Here is a 27,184-nt window from a genome sequence, read left to right as displayed (position 1 = left end):
TAAATTGACAGTAACTGTTACTGATGATGATGTGGGGCTTTAGAATTTCACGTCGTATCGAGACGACTCGATATAATAGCTCCTACGACATACTTTCGACAAGTTCGTATACCTCTTGACGATCACTTAGGTGTATGAAAGTGATCTCAAGTATTATAAACGTAGACTATTACTTGGCACTTGCAATGCTAATAAAAAATTCCTTGCAAATTAAAATTGCATTTATATTCTTTATCGACAACAAAAATATAAATTTCGAAAAAAATACTTTTCTTTTTTTTAAATACATGAATATTTCATTGAATATATATGTATATATAATTTATATTTGTGTTCTACAAAAAAAAAAAACACGATCTGACCAGCGAGTAAAGTTTGCATTTTTTATATCGCGTTACTGTACAAGCTCGAGAGTCGTCCATTCTTTTGTACTTACTCTGTACATAGTCTCAGAGAGTTAAACTCTCATCGAAATTAGACCGATTCCAATGCTTGCGCGAGAGAAGGACAGAAGAAATAACGACGCAACGTCGTTCAGCGAAGATCGAGCGATTTTGTAAAAAGTCGAGTAGAGAGAGCGAGTGTGATGCTGCTACTGTCATTACGATGCGGCTTCGTATACGCTCGCCTGCTCCAATTGCGATTTCTCGCGTTTTACGCGTGCTAATTAACCCTAATTGTACGACGGGGAGAAGGAGGGAGAGGAGGAGGGGGAGATAAAAGAGGAGGGGAGGGGGGGAGGGGGGGGAGTATAGAGTTTGGAGAGGCGCGGGCGATTTCACCAGACTCTCTCGTCTCCGTCGCGCCGATCCTTGCCGATTCGAGGACGAGATACAGCAACTTTGTGGTATGCGATGAGATTGCATATACCGCGATACCTGCAATTCACGCGTGTGCGTGCGTATCGCGCGCAGCGTGAACTCTCGATTGGACGCGGCGCGCCAGCGCGCGAGCTGCCTTGGGTGTTGTCGGCTTGGCTGGCTGCCCGGCTTGTGTTTTACATGCGACGCATTATGGCGTATAATGTCGGCTTGATGTATCAGATACGAGACAGATAACTAAATGCTACGATTAATTCTCGAACGACTCATCGTAAACGTAATTATCATGAGCATCATCGCGCGGCGTAAATGTTGCCTCGGTGTTATTATGACCGATAATGAGTCTTTCAAAGCAGCCGTAACGATAGAATTGAATGATTAATAGCATTCAATAGTAGTAGACGAGAATAATTTGCGCAAACACAAGCGGAAATTCTTCTCGAAAATTATTATGCAAATGAAACTGAGCGTGTGGAACGATTACTCGCTGTAAATATGCACCGCGGAAGATTTTTTGCGTACTGCAATTTGCGACTTATATGCCCCAAAAAGATCTTCAATATTACATATTTATATCTTACAAGAAGATAAGACTGAGATTTGAGAACGCATAGTAAAATGAAATATTCATGTATTTTTTGAAACATGTTACAATGTTCGCAGTATCAGTATATGAGAGAAAGATTAAATATTGACGTTAATAATATAATTTAAAAAATTATCCCAAGAAAATAATCATTCCTTAGGCTTTCTTTTATATTCAATACGATTCTAATTATACAAATATTTCATCAAGTCAGTATTTTGAGAAAAAAATGTAGTTGAAATTGTAAAAAGAATTTATTTTAATAATATACTATCCCATAACATTATAGTGTATATTAGAAAGATTTCATTTTTCGTTCAAAATTATATTAAGCCAAGTACATAAAATACATATTGTTAAAAGTTTCAACTCTCAAAAAAAGATTGTAATAAAAAAGTTAATACAAGTTTTGTGAAAAAATTGTGATAAAATATAGAAATTAGCTAGATTATAATTAATTATTTATCGAGAGTAGTGTTGTAATTATTTGCTGTATTGAATATTCTATCGTTAATTTTAATATCGAGTTCATATTCGATAATCTTTCGATATTCTGTACATGTATAAATTTTTATATAAACCGGAATAGTTTTTTAATCACATTACAAGAAAATTTATTATGATTTGAGAAAATACAGATTAAGTCAATTTAAGATTTCAATCTTTGGTCTCGAGTAAATTAAATACTCGAACAATGGCAGAATATGTATACCACACACAGCCACAAATTAGCTTTATATCTTTCGAGAAATCTCCCAATATTTCTCATTTTATTCCGAAACTTATCGATATCAAATATTCTATTGCTATTTCAAGATTATTGTGTCGTAAAACGTAATAAGAAATTTCGATTATATAATATTCGCGATTCGCGACTATTATTCTCAACTAAGTTCTGCTCTTAAACTTTTGCGATTTATTTTATTCACACGAAATAATCATTTATATATCGTACATAATCATTTTAAAATCATCTAGACAGCGAGGGTGGTCTTCTTTTTTCTCTCTCTCTCAAGAAGACATTTCTTCCACGGTAAACAGCGCGGAAATTGAAGGAGAAATTCCGTAAAAGCTCAAGTCAAGGTTAATTCTCATGCAAATTTATGTATCACTTATGCCTCGTACAGTTACAGCACTCGAAGTTTACGCGCAAGCGATATGTAAAGTTGTTTGGACCGTACGAGTTTCGCAGAATCCGTTGCTGACAATCTATAGATGAGATCACATTTGCGAATCTCGATCGCGAATCACTGTCCGATTTTTTTCTGCATTTTATCGCGATAGTACGATAATTCGAAGAATTTATATTTTGGCTATGTTTTTTTCACTTCTCGATTTATACAACAAAGACTCGTAATATCTAGGCTCTGATTGCGATAAATTGCTGCGAGTTTTACGCGGTGAAAGGTTTCCTGAACCAAACAAATAAATTTTTTTATTTTAGAAAACTAGAGTATATAATAAATATTCTTCTCAAAAGATTAGAGAAGAACGTAAGCATATTTTAATATATTTTAATTAAAAAAGCGAATAGTTATTTCGTTTAATTGCTACGCTATGTTTTTTTTTTAATTTATTATACATACAATAGATCGCGTGTCCCTTGAATAACGTCACGCTCCAATAAGATTATCATTTTTATCTCGAATCGCACGTTTTCATTTTTATTTTTCCTTTTATCTCCTTTTTTTCTGCGACGCGACGTGTTCGCGCATAAATGTGCAATTTAGCGAGTCTATTTTTCGCATTAGGCCGCGGCAATTAGGCCGGGGTTACACGTAAATGCTTAACGGCACCGCAATGATTGTCGAAACGGGGCCGTTGTTCCCTCCACCGCAGGAAGCGAATGGCAGCTTTAAATTGCCGGCCGCACGCACGTCATCATCTCGTCGACGGATAACTGCACACACGATCCTTCTCTCGTGCCGATGCAATCTCTGATTCGACGCATGGGTGCCACTTGAGCTTTTATCCGAATGATCGTCCGCGACGAAAGGCCTCGGATGACAAGAAGATCGAAATGATCGCTTTTCCCCTATCATCTCACGATGCCACGTGCGTGTTCGATTTTTAAGTGTCTGTCGATGCAGCCTTGTCTTCTCCCGGCAAGAACGCTACTTTTACACATGCAAATACTTTTATTTAAATATATATATAAATTTGAATTTATTTTTTTTTTCTTAAACTCTGATCCTCAACTATGAAAAGGTTAAAAAAATTGATATAAATATTTTATAAAAACTGCGCTTCCACATTAGATTATATCACAAGTTTGGTATCATTGTTTAAAACTTTTTTTTAAATTAGACAATCTTTTTAAGATTCAGACGAAATTGGTCACCATAGAAAGACGTCATTTCGATTGAAAATTTAAAAAAACGTAATAAAGATGCGAAGAATATACATTGCGATATTATTTCCTTAAATTATAGAAGTTTTTTCAATCGAAAACGAGAGAAAGATTACATGCCACGTACATGCTGAAGAAAACCAATTAACGTATATAATGAAGCGCGTAATTAAAATCATAATTCTAATTAAATTTATGAATATTATCAATTTGAATCTTTTTTACAATGTTTCTTCAATATTATATAAAAATGATTTCTCTTAAAACTATATAGATTGTGCGGTGAAACACGGCTTTACAATATTTATAGGCGCACTATAAATTACTTAGCGTCAATTACAAGAGAATTGATGATGCACAATCAAGGATACTCGGCTAATTTGGCGTTAATTTCATACTTATTTTCGAGCAGTTAAATTTTTTCAACGTTTTTTCTAAAACGTCAATTTATATCGCGTTTCAAAGGCTGTCGTGCTGTTCGATGATGTCCGTGAAGACGCAACGTGCGACGTTAATGATGTGCCTGCTGCGCTACGACCGACTTTATCGGGGATGCCAGGTTGCGATACCTGGATCGTACAACCGTTATCGAGAAGAGAATGAGTGGGGGAGGGGAGGGAGGAGGGAGGGGGGGTCCAGCTGGATCGCGTATATTAGCTCTTTACACGTCGCACACATCATTCCTTCAGAAGAGACACGATCGGACAAACAAATATAAATATATATTTATATATACAATCCGATTTGAGACTTGTTGATCATTCATCAATCTCTCGTGTGCACATGATTACAAATAAATTTCAGCGGATCTAGTTAGCAGATATCTCTTTCGTTGTATAAACGTGACACGTGTCGCAACTTTCTCTGTTGATATAAAATGTTTGATGTCTTTTTGATATCCGTGACGTCCACGCGCCGTTGACAATGAATGATTACAACAGGAAGGCATCAGCGACAGCGTTACATTGGCGCACTTACATCGAGACGTTATATTATAATTCTCTCGAAAGAGATAATATCTCTGTATAACATGCGCCATAATATTATAAGGGACGAGTTATATCGTATTGTTATGTGTTATTAATCAGTAACCTGTTTCCTTTGTTCGCGCATGAATTTATACACAGTAAGAAACGGCGATCTGATCGCGCTTGTCCTTCAAACTGATTGAATTAATTACTCGACTTCCATGTCTAATTAGAAGTAGCGAAACAAATTACGACACGATTATATAGATACGACGCGATCCAACCAGCAGAGTGCTTGGCAAATCTAAAGTGACACGAAAATTTAAAAAATTACATGGCTACAATTCAACAAAGATTATCTAAGCTTCATATTTAATAGAATCTTATTTTGATTTTAATCAAGATTTATTGATTCACTTTAGATATGAAAATTAAAAATAGACGCCGGATAAATTTTTGTATTACATTATATCAGAAAATATAATTGTAGAATACAAAGTTATATATTTCATGTATTATATATTTTTTATTATACATAAACTTTAATTAATTCCAATGCTCTATACTTTTTGTTGTTTTCAGATTAACCAATATCTATTATATGATAAGGATTAATATATTGCGGTAAATGATAATCTGCTCATCAAGTTTTCATTAAAAAAAAAAAAGAAAAACTTCGAGGCCATTGTTATGTTCGTAGAGTCTTGTTATCGATTACACGCATCACGCGTATGTCGAATAAAAAGGCGAAATTAATATCTCGTATATAATATCTATACATTTCTATATCGCGTGTGCCATTTATTATTATCGATAACGGAAATTGAATCCCTCGTTTGCGATTTATGTCAAATGAAATCGGACGAATTGGGTCGTTAAAACGTACAATCGCGCGAGCGAGCGACCGCGCATACATTTAACTCTTTCCCCGGGCTTTCACGCACTTTCATAATTTGCAGTGTGCGATCCACAAAATCCTATGCACATCAGCTGCAAGGATTCCCCGTTTCATCGCGAAGGAAATATAAAAAGGAAAGCTCGATGTCCCTCGCGCAATTTCTCCTCGAATAGGAAGATGAAAGGCACGACTTAACGACGCCGAAACATAAAATTTATCTTCTATTTTTCTATATCTTATATTATACTATCAATCACTTAGGCATGCGTGTTATCGCAAAAATATGCACGCATGATATGCAGAATCCGCCAAGAATAGATCGAGGTCACTTGAGATTGGCTTTAACGGTAATTCCTTCGTTCGGTAGTCGATTGGAAACCGTCGGAGAATGAACGATATTTAATTACATCACGGGAATTTCGTCAATTTCATGGCTACCTCAGATCAGACAGGGCCGGTGAATTCATGAAACGGATAAGAGTCGTGCGCGCTTGTAATTCCCGTTTCGACGCTGTCAGACTGCTTTTAAGTACGTTGTTTTTTAGTTAATACTTGGTGGAAAGTTTCGTGCGCATTTAATCAGTGGCAATAAGCCAAACTCTATTTACATAAGCTAAATGACATAATATAAGTGTTTATATACATGTATATCTTTTCTGTTGCACTTAAATAAAATTATTAGAAAATATCCCCGCAATTTAACGCGTTCTTTATTTTCTGAATACTAATCAATCTGATTTATCATAATTTATTAAAAAAAAAAAAACACTTCATTTTTTAGATATATTTTAAATTTCTCTCTCTTTCTTTCTCTTCCTTTCCGAGGTCCTTTAATTAATTTTCTCAAGTGCTAGTCGAGAGAAAAATCGGAGAAAATGTTCTTCGAAAGTAATCGTAATGAGATCGCGAATCGAAAAACTTTTAACAAATGTACATGAAAATGTAATATTCCCATCGGGCTAAGTTTCAAGCGGCCGAATGCTGCTGGTACATCGAGAGCACTTTGTGTGGCCGCAAAAAACTTCGATGGTTACTCGATTCCAACGGTATATCGCTTCGATACCGAATCGATTTACGGCGCGAGTGCCCAGCTTCCTCTCCGAAGACTGCGTTGCTACTTACGAGAGAAATACGGAGAGATAAGCGGCTGTGATGGTCAGAGCAGCCTGGTGGTTCGCCAGCCGTTGAAACCCGTCCGGACAGCGTCCAGATGCCCGGATCGCATCCCGACGACCATCCAAAATCAGAGGAATCCGCGTCAACGCGCCGGCATTCCTCTCCGATAAGGACGGGTCACGTCATCTCGGGCCGCGACGTCTCTTCTCTTCTTATCTCCGGCTGGTCCTCAGGGGAAACGCATCGGCGATACCGCTTTTCCCTGACTCCGGATACTCCGATGGAAAAACGACGCGTTGCAAGACGAACCGGACGCGCTTTCTTCTCCGGATCGTGTGTATGCGTGGATATGCGTGTGTGTGTGTGTGTGTGATACCGGCTGCTGCTGCCGGCGGATGAATGCGACGCGCCTTGAATGGAAAGAACGGAGGCTGAGTATGAGTGCGTATATATGTGGAAGGGAAGTCGGTATATCAGGATCTTACGATCCTCGATGATCCTCTGCCCGTAGGAGATATGCGCGAATCTCCGTCTCTCAATTGTCAATTTATCCTTCGCGAAAATTCGGACACTGGCGTCGATAACGATGATCCAACAAATCTTTAACGGACAGATTCAACAAACAATTTTCTCGGATTCATCGAACTTTCTCTGCGGTGGCGGTGACCATTCCGATTCACTTGGTCAAACTGCTACGCTAAAAATGCCTCGTTCCTGGAGGCCGATCGCCGGTCACCGCTCGAAAGGATAAGGCAAATACCCGTCTTACGCGCACCTCCACATCAGCAGCCGACAGCACGTTCTCCGGACCGCGTGATAACGTTCGCCACGCGGATAACGATTTTATCTCTCGGGAGAACACGTTCGCGAAATTGTCCGATAATTCATATGTATATACGAGAAGACGCCGTGAGACGAGCCTCGTTTCGGAGATGTGAGCCTCGTTTCGGAGCTCGAATTGTCCGGGACGAAAATACAACGTCGTGTCGGCGTCTCGCTCCGAACTGCCGCCAGACGCCAGACGAAGTCTTCGACTAGGGGGCCGTTCGAGAACTGAGAGGGGAGCGAGAAAGAGAGAGAGAGAGAGAGAGAGAGAGAGAGAGAGAGAGAGAGAGAGAAGTGGTCAACTTATGTGGCCCCAACGGGAAGGGTGATGCCTCCGGGACCCCAGGGGCATTGGGGAACACATGGGAACTCATGAGGGAATAGCATTTGCAACGACCAGATCGAACAGAAGGCGGCGATGATTTTGCCGTGTGACGGATAGACGGAGTTTCAATGTGCTCGCGTGCCTTCAGCCCTTTACAAAGCAACGAGCCGAGGACGGTGATTGACGCGAAATTATATTAAAACGCGACTTTTGACGCATCTTTCAGAATAAATTCGTTAACGAAGTAAAATATATAGAAAAGTGTAAAATTTATTTTTTTTTTTTTTTGACACAATGCAATTTTAAAGATTTAATTGATAATGATGCAATTAAAAAAAAAAAAATCCAAGAGATTTAATAATCATTCTTTGGATTTTTTCGAAATGCTAAATACAAGTTCTCGTTACAATTTTTTAAATCATGATATGATATTATAACTATATTAAAATAATCTTAATATCTTCCTCTCTCTCTCTCTCTCTCTCTCTCTCTCTCTCTCTCTCTCTAATATATAATTTTATAATAATATTATTTTCATGGATAAGTTATATACAAGATATCTCAGCATTTTATTTATGATTATTTAAGAAATTTGGAATGGATTTATTCTTGTTTGTGTAATTCTCACATTTTACGTTTCATCTAGCCAGTTTTTGCGAGATGTCGCTATGACTGAACGATGAAAGAGATTCTTTGAGTAGCTATCTGCCAGAACCGGATGCAATAATTAGCCGAAACACATTCCCAGAACTCTTCTTTCTCACAAACAGTCAGAATTTCTTTTCTCGAAAACCTCAAATTATAACGGAATAACTTTGATTTTAATTAAAAGAAATATTTTTATTTTATTATGTCAATAAGTTAATTTAGTATAATACACACACTTTTTATGTATGAATTAATTAGAGAGAAGAGAAAAATATATGAATAAAAAATAGTCACTCAAAATTATAACAAAGATTATATATATTTAAAAGATAATAGTCAGAAAATAATAACCAAAGATTATTATTGAGTGATTTTTTTTTTTTAAATCATTCACCGGGTATTCGGGAAACGAAATTTCAGCGGTTTGTCGGAATTTCCTCGTCAGAATTGCTGGAGCGCCAGCAGGAAGTTGGGCTGTAATTAACTCTCCGATCGCATCAAAAAATTCGCACGTGGCGTAGGCGAAATCGGCTCGAAGACATCTATAGACACCGAGAATATACGGGAAGAATTATGAGTTACAGCGCGAGAGTAAAAGGATATTCCGACACGACCTACACGCAGCGATCACAATGCATACAATACCAAGCTAACTTTCTCAGCTGTGAATTTAAAGGACGAACCGTCATTTCTATCGGCCGGACGGATGATTTTAATCGATCAAAAATATTCAATGTTGCTAGAGTTCTGAATCAATTTTAGAAAGATTTCTGTTATTTAAAACTATTATTTAAAGCAAGAAAAAAGCTTAAAATTGTATAATAAAATGTATATTTTCTAAAAAGTGCGGCCACGATCTTCATTTTCAAAATTAGCTATCTTAAATATTTTCAGAATTTAAAGAAATTGCAATTTATACATAATAAACAATAATAAACGAAATGCAAAATTAGCTCCCCCCATTGCTTTTTATATAAATATATACAAAAATATAAATATAATTAAATTTTAAATAAAAAAAAATAATTAAATTTAATTAAGTAATTTTATTCATAATTGGAAAACACGTAAGAATCTAAGCTGGACATCCCGAGATACTGAGATCATCGAACGCTCGATCGAGTGACGAAATAAATTTACATATCCAACAAAACGCGATTAATCTCTTGCTGTCGTGGAACTACTTCGTCTTTCAATGAAAGATACCTATGATTGTCTATCTAAAGTTAATCAATCCTTATACGGCTAGATGTAGTTTTAATAACAACGAACCTCGAATCTCGAATCTCGAATCTCTTGTAACAAGAGTACTTTCACTTGTTGCTCGTGATTTAGAAGAAACGCTCGCGTTTAAACTTTTTTAGCTTTGCAAGATAACGAAATATGTATGTTATGATCTAAAATAAACACAAAACAAATCACGATAAGTAAATCAAAATATAAATAAAGGCGCGAAAATTTAATCTACTGATAAGAAAAATTGAAACGTTTTTATTGATGCGCATTTTATGAACTAATTGAGGACAAAACTTTACAAGGGCGAAGAATGTCCTTCGATAATTTTCTTGCTAAAATCTCCGACCTGTTTTTCAATTTCGATCGAGCGAAGAAATTAGCGATCAGTATCGAATGAACAAACTCGACGATTTCTTTTTTCAAGCACTCTCGATTGAGTAATAAACGAAGTGCAGCTAATGGCGAATTGAACGAAAGAGAGCGGACTCGTGAAATGTAGGTTACATATCAGCAGCACAAAATGAGATTAAGATGTGACGGAATCAAAATATATACGGAACGAAAAAAATGTATCTATTTGCGCCGCGATATCGTAATGAGAAAAACTATTTGAGGATGCGACTGTAGCAGTTTATGATAATATTAGATAAGAATTATACAATACACAGATAAAGTATATTCTTTTAAATATGGGCGGGATATTAATTGTGTCCGTTATCCGCCCATGTTATGCATAGCTTGATATGTGCGGAAATTAGTGAGATAAATTCATTATATTTAGCACAAGCACAAAACTTTTATTTGTACTTAAATATATAAGAAGGAAAAAAATGCACTAATGTATAAAATATTATACAAGAATTTATTTATTCAGAAAGATATAATTAATGATGAATATATAAATCATTATTAATTATTATATAATAAAAATAATTAATTATTCATTTTTAATAATAAATAAAAAAAGATGCCGACTACTGGATTATTTATTTACTAGACGCATTTAATACAAACCGCTTATTCTTGCGCATTTGCGTGTCAGATTGCCAATCGCCGTCCATCGTTAAAGAAAAATGACAGGATATATCCTTAAGTAAGACCTTCCCAACGAAAGGAACAATAGAGTACTCGCCGTCAGCGAGCAAAGACCGCAACTGGGACATGGCTGTCACGATCATCATTATGGACAATAATTGTTTCAAGGGATTTCCTCGATACACTCGCACCGTCGGGTATATTAGCTTTGACACTAACTACCTATATAAGATATTTTATGAGATGCAACAATCTTTTCCCTTGATATTTTTAGATTGTCGATATCGTAAATATTTTTTTATACTAATGAATAAATTTTTGTAAATTTTGATTTTTAATATTTCTCAAAAGATTATCATTGAAATAATTGTTTATTTTCTTTAATTTATCTTTCGGTAAATATGTTTGTTGGAAACATATTTATACGAAACTCCTAACTCGAACTTGTGTACCGTTGTAATACAAGATGATTATCATGTCTCTTTATATGTATACCCATGACAAAATAATAATTGGCACAATAATAATAAATTATAGAAAGTATCATATAGTACAGACGGAGAGACAGTGCATATATATTTGCAATATGTTCAAATTGTGGCGATTGAATGTTTGAACTCGTATCTAATCTTACCATGTTAATCTGTATTCGTGTTTTACTTTCCAGTATCTTATCAGACATTATACCATAAATTTGTCCATTTAGACGGAACAAATGCGTAATCATCGTAAACTTTTATAGCAATATATACTTTATTATTTTAATCTTAATATATATTGCAATTATGAGAGAATATAAAATATTTTCTTCGTATTTAAATTATTACATTCGAATATATGGCTGTTGCTCGATAATTTAGGATGACGTCTTCACTGGAGCAATTAGATAAGCAGAGATTGGAAGTTTAACGGGATTTCTCGCCGCCAAGAGTAAGTTCTGTAATTTTCTCTCGCTATATCGAAGCAGTTTTGTATTGCAGAACTGTTTAACGAGCAGTGTGCAGGATATGTAATTATTCGCGCTTGACTGTTATACGATCGTCCAGATGATCCGGCTCGTCAACGATGCCGTAATCGATCTGAGAAAGATACCATGATACGCGAAAGGAGTCGCGAGGGAATCATTATTACAATAGCTGTTACGAATGATCGAGAAGAACAAAAGCCGAGTCGCAGAAAAAAAATGCTTGTGTTATTAAGAAATTGAGTTATTTTCTCACATCGACGTTTATGTAAATCTTTATGTATAGTGTTGACACACAGTTGACAACCTTGTTGTATTTATGTTTCTCACTTTATATAATCAGCACTTGTATCTGTTACAAAAACATAGAGAAAAAAGGAAAAAAAAGCATAAAGATAAAAACTTTAATTCTTTTTTAATTTTGCAAAAATGTATAAATATATATATATATATATATATATATATATATATATATATACAATATTGCATATAATTATGTATTTTAATATAAATATATACTATATATATATATATATATATATATATATATATATATATATATATATATTTATATAATTATATTTATTTTTCATGTACTGCAATTTTTATATTTTATTTGACAAAAAATCTCTTCACAATTAGATATAAAAGAAAATTGAGAAACGTCTTTCGTTATAGTGCATTGCGACCACGTGTCGTACATTTTTTTCAGGTCTCTTCGGAAAGAGTCTCTCTTTCTTTCAAATAATCGATACATGATCGCGACATGAATATCACAACGCGAGATGGAACGATAGAGTTATGCTTTATGGAGCGCGCTTTATGCAAGTTGAAACGCCGATGAAATTCGCAACGCGACACATATCGACGATAACGCGTGCAAAAGCGATATCGTGCGCAAAGAGAAGCGATATCACTCCGCTTCGAATCACGCGGATTTCGCGTATATATATATATAAAACACTCAATGTATTTCAAATATATCGACACGTTGTTTTTTTCCATTGTGGAATGGAATAAAATGTAAATAAATGTCGACAAGCTTCCGCTTGTGGATTTTTCAGTTTACCCGATTTTCTCCTGTGTATGGAATGCACTTATAATTTCAATTGTCTTTTTCACAAAATAAAATGAAGGCAAATTATGTTGATTTGCATGATTGGCGCTTTTAAAGGACAAGATTCGATTCTGTCTCTTCAACATTAGATTCTGTATTTTATATGAGGAAGCGCGAACTTGCACAATGTGAATCTGCTCATTCTTTTTTTCCAAAGATTTATACTATGACGTATATTTTATCCGCGATAATTACGCGGCGATTAAATAATGAACTGCGACGCGGAAGTTTAATTAAGAATACAATGGGCGGCGAAGAAGCTCAAGTAGCATGCTTATGTGCGACGTCGAACGCATGTAAAGGTAGGATGTTTTTCCTCCTTCATATAAGAGAAACGAAAGCTTGGCGACGTCATAAATTAACAATTTAAGGATTGAATAAATTAACGTCTCGCATATTTTTATACTGTTATGCGGATAAAATGCGCGTCGCGTAACAACAGCACGTTAACTGTGAACTCTCTTTAAGAATAGCATCCTTGTTAATGGCACAATTTTACGATCGGCAAAAACGGTAATATCCTTCGCTATGTAATAATGTATCAGCATAAATAAGTATATCGTGGTATATAATTTTTAAAAACATCTGACGCCTGTCAAGCGTATCACGTTCTTTATCATAAAAAAGTTATATTTATTGCGTGCTCTATTTTCTATGCGAATACATATATTTTTATACGTATTTTTGTTATATTATAAAGTGATATTATAAAGTATGATCTCTTATGAAAAGAAATAACTGTACTATATAAATTATTCAGATATAGGAAATGTCTTAAATATTTGTTCATTGGATTTTTATAATTTTCACATTTCTCTTATAAATGTTTGCTTAAGTCAAATTTTAATAAAATTATAAAAAATTATAAATTATATTAACGTAGCAATTCATGTGTGTATATAAATTAATCTTAAAAAAAATCAAGGCTGCGACATACTTTGCATTACGAAAATAGTAATATTATTATTATATTAGCTTGCACTTTTAATAATTTGCAAAAATTAACATACATTTTATATAATTAATATCGACAATAAATATTATTATTTCTGTATGGTTAAAATGCTTCGTAAAAATTAGATCTGCATAAAAGAATCGTAAACATGTAATATTTAAATCTTTAATGGTCATAATGAAATAAGAGCGAGTTATTTGTGACAAAGTTTGAAATCGGAGAGGATTTGATGTAACCGATAAAAACAAAATTAAAATTCTCTTCAAATATACGGTTTATGCAAGAAAGATTATTTGTCCTGAAATATATTATTCTGCCAGCGGTCACGTATAATATCATTTTTAATCCTCGATTATATACCTCGTTACGAATCTTGAGATATCCTCGTACAAGAGTCGAACTCACGTAGAAATAGTGGCACATTTGTACATAATTGCCAAACAACTACCGTTTAAGCCGCGGCCTAGAATTATTTACGATTATTTACGAGATCGCTCGGCTCGAGAAATTGATTCTGATTTATAGATCTCTCCACGAACTAGTTCCACAACATTTTCATCGTCCAAACTAATCGTTCGTCATTATCGTTAATTCCGCCGGTTCGCTATTAATCGCGCAATTTTGCGCGACCTGTCAATTATGCCGCGATTGCACCTCCGTTTCTCCGCACAAATCAATCGCAAAAGCATCGGTTTTCATTCGCGATTTGCGAAAAATTCTATCTCACGACGCTCTCTTCTTCCTACATTCTCATTCAGCGCATTTGAGAGGCAAAGAGAGAGAGAGAGAGAGAGAGAGAGAGACAATACCGTCGAGAAAACTTCTGCATGATTCACGAGAATAATATATCAAAGATTAAATTAAGAAAACAGCTGCCAGTCTGGCCAGACCGGTCTCGGAATTATCGATACTTCGTTGTCGTTACTTATTATTAGAGTATGATGTCATCTTGCATCATTATGTCTTCCTCCAGCACGCACGCATCTTATGAATATCTGCGAACAGATTTTATCTACGTAATACGCGGTGCTCTCGACGCGTCCTTGCGAAATTCCTTGGGAAAAGAATCTTTAACGAAGAGTTTTATTAATACTTTCATTATATATACAAGCTAAAGTTTGAAATACGATGTACTATTGCGTCTAGTGCAATGATGATGAGTGAAATTATTTCTTCCTATTGCATAGGAACATTAGAAATACATAGGCGCACAAATGATATACTATATATATTTATTATAATATTAAATAATAATAATTTTTCAAGTGCTTCATTGGCAATATAAGTTAAAAATAAGTACAATGCTGACAAAAATAGTATAATTTCTATAGATCATTTTAAAAAAATAGTGATAAATAAGTTAAAATAAGTTAAAAGATATTGATTTATATATGCTGTTACTTTAATAACCGGTATCTTCTATAAATAAAAAAAAAAAATGTAAAAAATAAATGAATCTATCTAAATGTCGCAAGCGATATATCGTTGTTGCATCAAAGCAATTTGAGCTTGATTTATTTTTAGCAATCAAATTTGATTTATTTTTAGCAATCAAATAATAAAAATAAATAAAAGGATAAGAATGACGTTTTCCTGCTGGATTGACTAATTCTTCTCTCGTTCAATATTTGATTAACAGAAACGAATAATTCATGCACGATATCGATATTGTAAACATAAATGTAAATCTTTAATCAGTAAATCTTAATCAGTTACGCTGTTAACTTAGATATCAATGATCCCGTAAGACACTTAAATTAAAATGTGATTCTATCTATATATCAAATATAATCTTTTTGATATTTCACAATTTAATGTAACGCTTAATTACAATCAACTTGACATAATATACACATCGAAGATTACGCGCATAATAAAATTATATAAAATAATAGAGATAAATATCTATCTAACGTATTCCATCTCCAATATAAAACGCAAACGGTGAGAGGTATTGTTTTCGAAAAGGAAGAGTAAAACGCGGATAATCGACAGTTCAAGCAAAAAGTTCAACAATTTTCGAAAGCGCAAATCTTCCGCTTCTCGCGAAACTTCAATCTCGAATGCCTGCTGTTCTGGCCGCATTTTTTTTTTTCTTTCGATAACTTAGAAAACGGAATAGAAACTACAACTGAGAAATTATCTATCGGCGGTCACAGGCTTTAAAGCATGATGGAGATATGTAGCGAACCGTCCGACCACGGCGCGCGGCGAAAGTAATTTAATTTCTAATCGACCGCATGCTCCGGTTGCATCCCGAGCGCATTCTGTGCGCTTCCGGATTGACGATAAGAAACAGTGCAAAAACTGCGAGTCGCGAATCTTGCGTAATCGAGAACTTTCGGCGGCAAATAAATCGTAGCGATTGGAAATTGGACAAAAGCCTGCGAAGAAGATTCGCGGAGAACAAGAAAAAGAAAATTTGAATTAAATTTAATTAAATAAACTTAATTCATTTAATTTACAATTTCTTTCATTTTATTTCACATGATTTATTTTGTCATTAATTTTTAGAAGCTTTCTCTACATAATTATTAATCCTCCAATTAATAAATCAAAGTCCAGTCTCGCCAAGTGATGTAAAAAAAATTACGCGGCCCAAACGTGACCGCGCGTCGTAACCCGTGTGTCCTAACGCATGTTCTTATCACATAGTTGCACTCTACGCCATAAATTCGCGGGATACTGTCAGCGTACATAGAATGAGGCGTTATCCTTTCTGCGCTCGTCGTGAATCACCGACATTAACGACAGGTCGACCGTAATCTGGTCCTCTTCACGCCTCGTTTCCTCTCACTCTTGTCTCATTTATCGTCTCTACGTATGTGACTCGAAAATAAATTATTTAAAACGCATTATTCTACCTATGGACAACTCACGAGTGTAATTAATGGCGGCCACTCGGTGTATGTTGCCGCTTGTTTCACTGAATTATATCCGCACGTTACATGCGTCGTTTAATCGAATAATCGCAATTAAATCGGTAAATCAACGAGCAATTAAAACAAAATTTCAACTGAAAACAAATAGCAAAATTTATTTTCTTTCTTTTTTTTATCACTTTAACGTTCACGTCTCGAAAAACAGAATGTGATTTTATGATGAAATAAAATTTTCTGTTAATTAAATCTCTCATATATTTTTGTGTTTATTTCGTCGAGTGTATTAATTATAATATATGTTGACTTGTAAATCGCTAAAGACGCGAAATTTTTTCAGAGTCCCAGAGCGAGATGTTAAACATGGAAGCTGACATATGTCATTCGCATACCTATGCCCCAAGGTTAATTACAAAAACGAGTTCTGTCTCGGTAGAATTAATAGAAATCTTTCTCCAAGCGCACACAACGGTCACTACATTTATTGCGTAATAAATATTCCAATGAGATTTCGCCAATAAAATTCTCTATAACATTGACGGTGCGATTCTGCTAGCAAAATGATCGTGCGGCATTATACGTGTATGTATATAGGAACAACGTTGTTTTTGTATTCGAGATTCCTGGCGATGCGACGCAAAGGTCACATGAAAAATATTATATATTGGTGTGTGTTCGCACGATTAATCATTAGACCGGTTGATATTTCACCTGGTATTCCTGAACAAGTTAAGGAGCACGGATATAAAGATTTACCATTTACCGTTTCAATTAATTACCAAAGGCCGGTTTGTCGATGACGCAGATCAAAATAGTAATGGGAAAAAAATGATGATTTCAATTTTTATAATATAACTTTGCAACGTAATCGTTCTCCGCTGTTTATTCTTTGCGCAAAAAAGATATGTCTCTCTAAATAATTCTGAGTATTATATATTCCGGGTATTTAATGAAGCTTCCCATCTGCGTTTATGCGAATGAAAGATGACATCCCCGTTATCTTTTTTGCTTCCGTCTGTATTCCGCAAGTTTCTCAATTCCCCGGAAGACACGCGCCTAATTAAAATTAAATTCTTTATACAAAAACTATTATACGACCTGACCATTATATATATATATATATATATATATATATATATATATATATATATATATATATATATATTGTATTTATATTATATAAACAAAAAAGAATTAATTTCAAGATCGATTGAGATGTAAAATACCGAATTGCGAAAAATTAATTTTTTTTAAATAAATCTCATTTTTTTTTAAAACATAAATTATTGAAATTACTGAGAGATATAAGAAAACATGTAAGATGTATTTAAACATCCAAACTTTAATGTCACGTTCGAGATTTTGATAGTTATAAATTTAATAAAATATTCTATCAGTGAAACTATGTTGTATCTGATTATTTTATATTTATTTAAGACTTATTTAATTATTTAGTTACAATTAGTAATTATTAAATATAGTAATGAAAAGATTATTTAACACAAAATGAGAATTATTTCCCTTCCCAGATTGTCACAAACACGATTTAGTATCGGGCAGATTAACGCAACAAACGAAAAGATGCTGACATCGAGAAAGCTTCGAGATCTCGCGTCGTCGAGATTTTTATCGGTCGAATACGGAAATACGATGGCGCGCGGGCCGAGTGTCCCGTCGTCCCATCGTGCGGTATCGCGATCAACGTCTTCGCGCTCCAATCGCGTAAGTATTAAATCTTTCGTAATGCGAACGAAAGGTCATCACCGCGCTATAAGATGCATCGGAGAGGAGAGCGGGCATATAGCCGCTATCATAGCATGTATCCTTTCTCGCGGCCTTTCTCTTTCACTGCAGATCCACGCACACACACATATAGGCCACACTGCACTTTCCTCTCGTCTTGCAGCGAGTTCGACGTCGCGATCCGCGGACATTTACTTCGAAAATCGATACGAGACGACGATTATCTTGAGGATCGGTCCCGAGACGAAAGGTAGATTTCCATTTCTTTTACCGCGAGCGTGTCGTTGTGGAAGTTGAAACGAACGGCGAACGGCCGTTTCAACTTCGCCCTCGATCTTGCGCAAAAGTCCGGAACGAAGTCGTGCAAGGCCAGCCAATGCCACGGTTTTCGATCCAAGAACCGACTACATCCTGCTACAATCTGCTTCCACATGCGCGAGGGACTGCCTGAGAGAAGCTATCCAATTGCGAGAAATCGACGTAACGCTTTAACACTGATACGCCTAATTAACGCCCGTTGAGTTTGCAATTAACACTCGTCAAGGTAGCGTTTGTACTAGTACATGCTTTAGAGATTGAAAGCCAGTAACGGATAAAATAAGAGGTTTCCATTTTGCCGTTTTGTATTTCTTTTGTCCTTTTCAATAATAATTTCTAATAATACTAATGATAATTGAGAAATTCTTTCTAATATCTAATAACTTTGTTGTGAGGTAATTAATAATTTTTGTAATTTGATGTAATTTTAATTACAGGATTTCCTATTTTAATTTTAATATGACACGATTTTTATATAAAACATTATAAATGTAAAATGTTTATTATAGCAACGATTAGAAAAATTCAAATATTAAGAAATATAAAAATACATAATTTTACAATCCAAGTTTGAGAGAAAATATTTTCTCCCTCTCTGATTACTAGGAGAAGAGTAATCGATACAACCGAGAGGTATTTTTGAAAAATGCCGACTCATTATTATTTTCCGATTATCGCATGATAAAAATTATAATTACATATACATCTATTTCCCCACAATACGCTAGTTCAACTTGATAAAATAGAACTTACCGATCTAATCATTTACCAACAACGAAAAATTGTATTTCTTTGTTCCAGAAACGTCAACGGCGTGGCTACCGCGATATAATAAGTCGAGACACCGGTCGAGTCCGTTATGCAATTGCATAACGTCCTGCAGACGGTCGAGGGGTTCACTTCGTAATAACGCGACCGAATTAGGACAACCTACCAAGCGCTACCGAGGACGCCGTAATGCACTTTAACGCTGATGCAGGCCTTCCTGCAATCTACTGCCGCGTAACGTACTCCTCGCTCGCCTCGCTTTAATGAATAGAGTATGTATTCTAATTTGACGATAAGTGCTACGTGACGACGGATATCACAGCCGGAATAATTTCTCTCCTATTGATATAGTTACTATTCGCTATCTATTAATCAATATCTACTATTTGTATCATCTTGCAAAATATCGTACGATATTTATTCGTCATATGATTATTATGAAATGAGATGAAAATTGAAATCAAAGGAGTATAGTAGCATAGTTTAATAAAAAAGCATAAAACAAAAATACCCATTTCCCGTAATTTATTTTTCTCTTCTTTTTTTTTTGATGTTGAATACGATTCCTGTTTCCAAATTAATTTTAAAAAATTTGTTTGAACTTTATTACTTTTAAAATTGCAAATATAGGCTATTAATGTATTTTATTATGTTAAAGTTACGTATTGTGGAGAAGTTTTGATGCATTACATAAGTCATTCAACATAAAATCAAGTGTGTTGTTACGACTTTTAGCCTTGAAAAAGAATTTTATTGTGTCGATTGTAGTTAATAAAATATTCATCAATTAAATATGGGATCTATTAAACCATTGAAGATCTGTCAAATAATTTTTAATTGTGCTTATTCTAAACGGTTAGTTATTAAATTTTAATACACAAAATATAATTAACTTATTCAAAAAGAAATTTATTAAACAGATCAAAAGTTCAATTGTGATAAATAATTACTATATAAATTATTGTGTAAATAATTATTTAATTATCGAAAAATAAGAATATATTGGGTTTTTTTCTCTCTAATAACATTGATCATCAAAATTAAATAATTTGCTTATTTTAATTTAAGAGATTCTTTTGTAATAAAAAAATAATAGAAAATAGAGATTGACATTTGATAACATAATTATCTAATCACATCGACCATCTAATTAAAATCTCAAGATCTCTTATTTGCTATCGTATTTGTGACGACAGAGATGCGTATCGAAATAATAATAGACTTGCTTAAGCCGATACTGCTACTGTCTCGTATATCATAAATACATTATCAGTACACTACTTTCGCATTAACACATTCTAGTAATGTTACGTATGTCTTTTATCACATTATGTTCGTATAGAAGAGATTCTTTTAATGGCTTTAAACCATCATAGATTTTAATGCTAACGAAACGTGACTTCGTCGTATTAGACATCACGCATCGCAGGTGAAAACGAACGTGACGCTTTTGTATTCAATCCGCGTTCTTTAAGACAATGTGCAACTGCGACGCGATGATAGTCGCGATGACCGGAAAAAATAAAGATGTCTAGGACAAAGAGACACGTGCGCGCGCATTCGTTAGCTTTTCTTATGCACGCAAATCACATTTAGATATATCCCTCTTCTCTTGCGCGAGATTGGAAGTATCGGTCGAGAATTGTGTAAGGCGTTAAACACGCGAGCCAACAATTGGGCCGCACTCCGTATAACGCAAGGTGAAACAGATTTACGCAATCGCAGCTTGGATTTACGCGTAAATGAGCGGCCGTGAAGGCGCGAATGTTGAAACTCGCTCTTGATGATTAGAATGACAATAAATTGCACGGATGAGTGGCGAGGCGATAAATTAGTGCCTGAAACTGGCCACTAATGACAGACGTGCGAAATTTTGCGCTAAATAACATTAGATGGGCACGTAACAAACTGACGTAAATATGCTGGACATTTTTTTTCCCATTCATTTATATATCTATCTATCTATCTATATTCATCTGTCAAAACAGGATAAAGAAGCTTTTGACGTATTAAAAGTATATGAAATAATTGTAAATAAATAAATCGTAGATATATATAGATAAGAAGAATATAATATTAAAAAAATATGAATATAAGATTATAAGAGCTAAGAATTGAAGATAATTTTTTGCCAATTTAGGATTAAGAAAAATATTAGAGCTTTTATTCGAAAAAAGTCATTATCCTTATACAAAATACATGTCAAATTATTGATAGGATTTCATATTAGATGTACTTCAAAAACGGCAAGGATAAAAAAGTAAAATAATGCAAAAAGGCACATATTAATCATTTGTAGAATACTTGAACGATATAACAACATTAATAAGTTTAAAAAAAAAAGAGAGCGTCAGCCAATTGCTTGAGCGTTTTAGATAATTTAGAATCGATACAGTCATGGTCCGTTGTATTTATATCGCGATATATTCTGAGCAACGTGAAACATATGTATATATTGTTTTTAAAAATTTTACGACGAAAAAAAACGAACTGAATTCTCTGTGTTACATACAAACTTAGCTTCTAGCTTGCGGCAATAAATTAGTCTACATCATCCGGTCTACATCATCCGGTGTAAATATTTAAAGAGAATTGATGGCTTGCAGACATGATGTTCGCGGCACCGCGTGACTTTCGTTTCTATAAAATAGGCATTCAATTTCGCAAAATAAATTTTACTGATTTTTTAAAATTCGTCGATAGTTCCTCTCGGAGATGGAACTTATGTAATGAACTTACAAAAAACGAATACGCACGAAGTATTTACGTAACGTAAGATCAATGCTAGATTATGTAATATATATATATACATATATATATATTTAATTTCCTTTATCTTAATCCACGTCCTTATCGCATTATTATCGTAAAACGAGATACTCAATTTGCTAATTAATTTGCAACTCTCCCTCTTTTTCTCTTTCCGGCAGAAATTTTGACAATTTATCCGTGCTATTCTCGTGGGAATTCCAAATCGATCGCATGTTTATCAAGATCTGTCGCGATAATATCGAGATAAGTTTCGTAAGACGACGCGAAACATCCGGCTTGACAACGATAATGCGTTAATTATCGGATGTATTATCGTATCAACTTTGCGCGCGAGGTTTATCAAGGTACAAGAATGCGTTATCGGACACACGACGCGTGTAACGCAAGATGTCGTGAGAGATCCTAAGGGCAAGTCTCGCTTTCGCGCTTTCTGCTCATGGCGGAGAGGAGCTCTTTTATACGGAGAAAGCGATGCTATGTGCACTTGACGTGCATACGTCTAACTGCGTTACTTCCCCGCTCGCGACGTCATCGCCGGTATTAACGGGCGTCGGCATGAGAGATGCAAGGATAAGATTCCCGCGCGATCCCTTACGTAAACACTTAAGAGTCGGACTAAAAGCCACTCGATTTTCCATCGGTATTTCATCATTGCGTCCCCTATCTTTCTGCAGCACCGACATAATTGCCTTCCCCTATTATATGACATATCAGCACGAAATCTGTTGTGTCATATTTTCATTTTATTCCATCTGTGTTAACTGCTAATTACACACTTCAACAAAAAATAAAAATTTTCTTTGAAGAGGATGATCATATCGTAGTCGTTTTTCGAATTTTTTCCGAATATCATTCTGGCCATCAAATTATTTTATTATAGGTCACAATTTTGAAAAATTTGTTATAGATATCGTATCACCATGAATGAATCTAATCTCTCGAAAAATGACCTCTTTTTGTGTGTTTCTTTTTATAATAAAAAAAAAATATAATTTTATCGCAACAACTTCCAACAATTTAAAGCACAGATTTTATTAAAATCTTATAAGAGAATTTGAGAAGCAGATATTTTTATATCTTTCATTGATCTTTAAAAGAACCACGGGATACAAGTTAGCCTACTACCAAATAAATCGAACAGCCATCTTGAGCATCTAAAGAAGCGATGTTCTTCATTTCTCGAGAATAGTTTGCTACAACAACTTTCACCTTAAAAACGCTCTTCTTGCACGGAACGATATTTTTAAAGTATCTCCAGCAAAGAGGAGGGACTCCCGCCGAGAAAGAGACACGTAACGTCCCGTCTCCGTGAAGACGTCGGGGCAATGGCCCCGTCAAGGTCGCGTTGCGATTGCACGCAATGGTCGGACGCACTCCCTCGAGAGGAGAATCGAATCTAAAGTCCACGCATCAGGTAGAAAAACGCCCGAGCGATCTCGGTGCGGTTTGACCGATCTTCGTGACGTAACGGCGCGGCGGAGCGAGAGAGGCCGCAAGAGCGAATTCGCTCACGCTAGTTCAATTACGCGAAATCCCGGCAAAATTACACATCGCCGGAGGTGTGTATCAGGTACGTTTCAGGCACGAGAAACAGGTACGGTGAAACGAACCGGCCGATATAATCTGCCATTAGACTGCCACACGGAGGACTCCGCTCGCGATAACGATTAAAATCCGCTTTTTGCTCCTATCTCGCTCTGCCAGAAATTTGCACGCGCGCCGTCCGGATGGTAATTTACTCCCTAACTGCAGATACATATGTGCATGTAGTTATTCTATTCGCCATTTAAGAAAGTACATAGGTATAAGTGCATAAACACATATCGCACTGTGTGTTACATATGTTTTCCTTTACTCTACCATAAATTTAGACTCGATTTTCGCGAAATTTAATAGGAATTTAATAGGTCTTACTTGATAATACTTTGATTAATTATTTTTTAAACGTCATAAGATAAACAGAAAAATATCTACGATACTTATATATAAAAAGGAAAAACGTAAATAATGAAAGACACTCATGTTGGTGACGATAAACTCATGAGTCAAAGGTGCTAAAGCTCTCGTGTCTAAAGTTAGATGCGGGTGTAGAGTTTTAAGAAGAAAACGGGTAGAGCCGGGGAGCATGTTGGACACGCTCCAACAATTTCGTATCCCACAATAGCAATCTTATCGTCCGTTGCTCTCGCGACAGCGAGCCATGGAACACGGCGGCGTTAATTCGCACGAAAGGCTTCGCGGGCTGTTGAATTTTCAGCATGCAAGAGATCGTCGAGCGAACGACGCGTGCTCTTTTTTTTTCGGCAAAAATAACAGGCAATTTTTTTCTCATTAGCTCATCAAAGAAGCGGAAGTAGATTCGCGTACAAAGCGATTCTAAAAATTATTATATACCGGATGTGCGTATGAAAAATTGTCGAAAATGCAAACGAAATGAAGATGATTTCTCACGCGAATGAAAAATGTATAATAAAATCTTTTCACACCAGATTTGGTTTTCGAAAAAACTGACATTGAAGATTGTTTTATCACGATGGCTTATATCACGATTACCAATACATTCTACATAAGTTATAGTTAATTTGAGCAAGATTCTTTTTCTACAAAATATATTTTTAGCTCGACACAAAAAAAGAAACTAGTTTTTAGTTTGCAAAAATATCATAACTCATTTTAATCCTGACGTAGCGATATTGCATAATTCGGACCGCGCGCGACTTAATTGCATCAGTAATGAAGTAACCATTGAAAGTTAATGGAGACTTTGTAATAACGAAATATCCAATAGTATAATATAAATTATGTACAATTTACCGTACATCGGAATTAGTCAAAAGCGGTATTTATAGTCATTGCGGTCAATGCCGATGATTTATGATAGCATATAAAAATCAAGAATTTTGCTAATGCAAAGATAAATAACGTACTCCATGATACTGCAATTAGAAGTAAAATAAATTTCTCGTGATTTCACGTAAACATTCACATCTACATTTTCGTATATGATATGCAGTGACTATAATATATATTCTGTTTATATATTATATATAATTATATATAACGTAATATATAATTTTATTGTATATAATTATGTTACATACACATTACATTATATATAATTATAATTATATAAATTTTATCTATATATTGTGTATTGTTTAAAATAAATTATTATTGATCTTTCCATTACACATATAGTGGAACAAAGTCTAATCAACGACTATTATTAACGAATTGATGACATAAGAGTATCGGAACAGATATTTTACGATCGTTGAAGATTGAAATTGCTGCCGGAGAACGGACTTGGTCTTTGAGATTCGCTTTCGTAGCGTCGGACTGCCTCAATGTCGAAGGCAAAATATCTCGGTGCGAGATACTTGGTGCTTGCATACCGATGGAGAACAAGTCGTGACGCGAATCGTGAACTGCCGACTTAATGATCTTTGTGCGTTCACTCGTGCTTTCATGACAACGACCACGATGGCGAGCCCTTTGCTCGAAATCGAATGAACGACGGCGAAGGGGACTTCATTTCGCACTCGTAATCGTGCATTTTTTATCGAAAGAAAAAATTCATATAATTTTAATTGATAAAATTTTAGTCTATTCCGATCTTAAAAATTACACCTGACAGATTTCCCTTGGGGGGAAAAAAAAAATCAATTCAAGTCGCGCGAAAATGATCGATTGGAATAGGCACTTCTTTGAATTGTAATTTTTTTTTTTTCTATGTTTTTTGACGAGCGGAAAGTCCGGCTACCGCGTCGAAAGTCTCGGTGACTGAGGAAATTTCGATCGAGAATTCCGGTATACGAGGGATGCCTCGCAATCATGTCGTGTCCTCTCTCTGCGTATAGAAGAGTTGTCGTTTCCGCTCTGGCGATCGCGACTTCCCGACTTTCACAGAAACGGTCGATATCAAGAATTGGCCAATCCGGGATTAATGCGAGTCAGGTCATGAGGAATTTTCTTTTCACAGTCGCGATTTATTAACTCTTCTTGTACGAGTTCTTGCGAGAAATTAGCTAACCCGGGATTAATAATAAGGGAAGTGTAGTTATCTTATTGCTCGCGTGATTTATAAAGTTCTCGCAATGACGTGAAAAAATCTCTAATATTAATTAGCTATAAGCTGCTGGGAGAGCTTTTTTTTTTTTGAGAATCGTATCATTTATATTCAAGTGTGTGCGATTTCTCTTGGGATTTCAAAATGTCAATTGAGATATTAAATTATATGCTTGCAGAGAAAATATATCTGTGAAAATATTCAATCATAAATTATTATGGCTGATTCATTACTATACGAATAATTAAGAGCACAAACGATTTCTCTATTTTTTAAAAGTATTTTAAAACTCGAAAACTCGAAATTTCAATCATGAGGTGTAAAATAATCATCAATGTTTAATTCAATTTTATTTTCACTCGTGCTGCTTGACTTTAATGTTACGTGACCGACATATCACGGTTATTCTCGCGGGTTTCGCGACTACGGAGCAAAGAGCGCGACAGGGAGATAAATAGGTGCGATTTGCCAGCGTAGAACGTGACATTGATATTCGGGACGCGGAACGCATACGTAACTCAAAACGACGAGGTGGAGGGATAAGAGAAAAAGAAAGAAAGAGAGAGAGAGAGAGAGAGATAATTTAATGAACATCGCCTAAAGATTTTGGCTGTTAGTTTATGCATATGACAACAGTCGAATATTCAAAACGCGGACTCTCATGGTCATGGGACACTCGTCATTAATATCCATGAGTTAAAGCGTATCCGGCTAAAAAGCATTTTTGGCACTGAATACGTAAAACATAATTTACGACTATCGTGTAAGAAGAACGATGAATTGTGCGCGGT

The 27,184-nt window shown here is 35.1% G+C and overlaps 1 protein-coding gene across 2 annotated transcripts in view; it reads right to left on the bottom strand.

Annotated features, from left to right (window-relative positions):
* The window catches only part of LOC126852338 (uncharacterized), a 40,648-nt gene that overhangs the window by 10,036 nt on the left and 3,428 nt on the right, over nt 1-27,184 (bottom strand). The window contains exon 1 of one of the 2 annotated variants that reach the window (XM_050597052.1): nt 6,746-7,767. The exons of the other annotated variant lie outside the window; for it this stretch is intronic. The gene's annotated coding sequence lies outside the window, so the exon portion shown is untranslated. Of the gene's footprint in view, nt 1-6,745; nt 7,768-27,184 lie in introns of those variants that run through there. 2 annotated transcript variants of the gene reach the window in all.

The sequence above is a fragment of the Cataglyphis hispanica genome, chromosome 10 (assembly GCF_021464435.1).
Source record: "Cataglyphis hispanica isolate Lineage 1 chromosome 10, ULB_Chis1_1.0, whole genome shotgun sequence".
Lineage (NCBI taxonomy): Eukaryota > Metazoa > Arthropoda > Insecta > Hymenoptera > Formicidae > Cataglyphis > Cataglyphis hispanica.
This window is presented reverse-complemented; position numbering and strand designations above follow the sequence as displayed.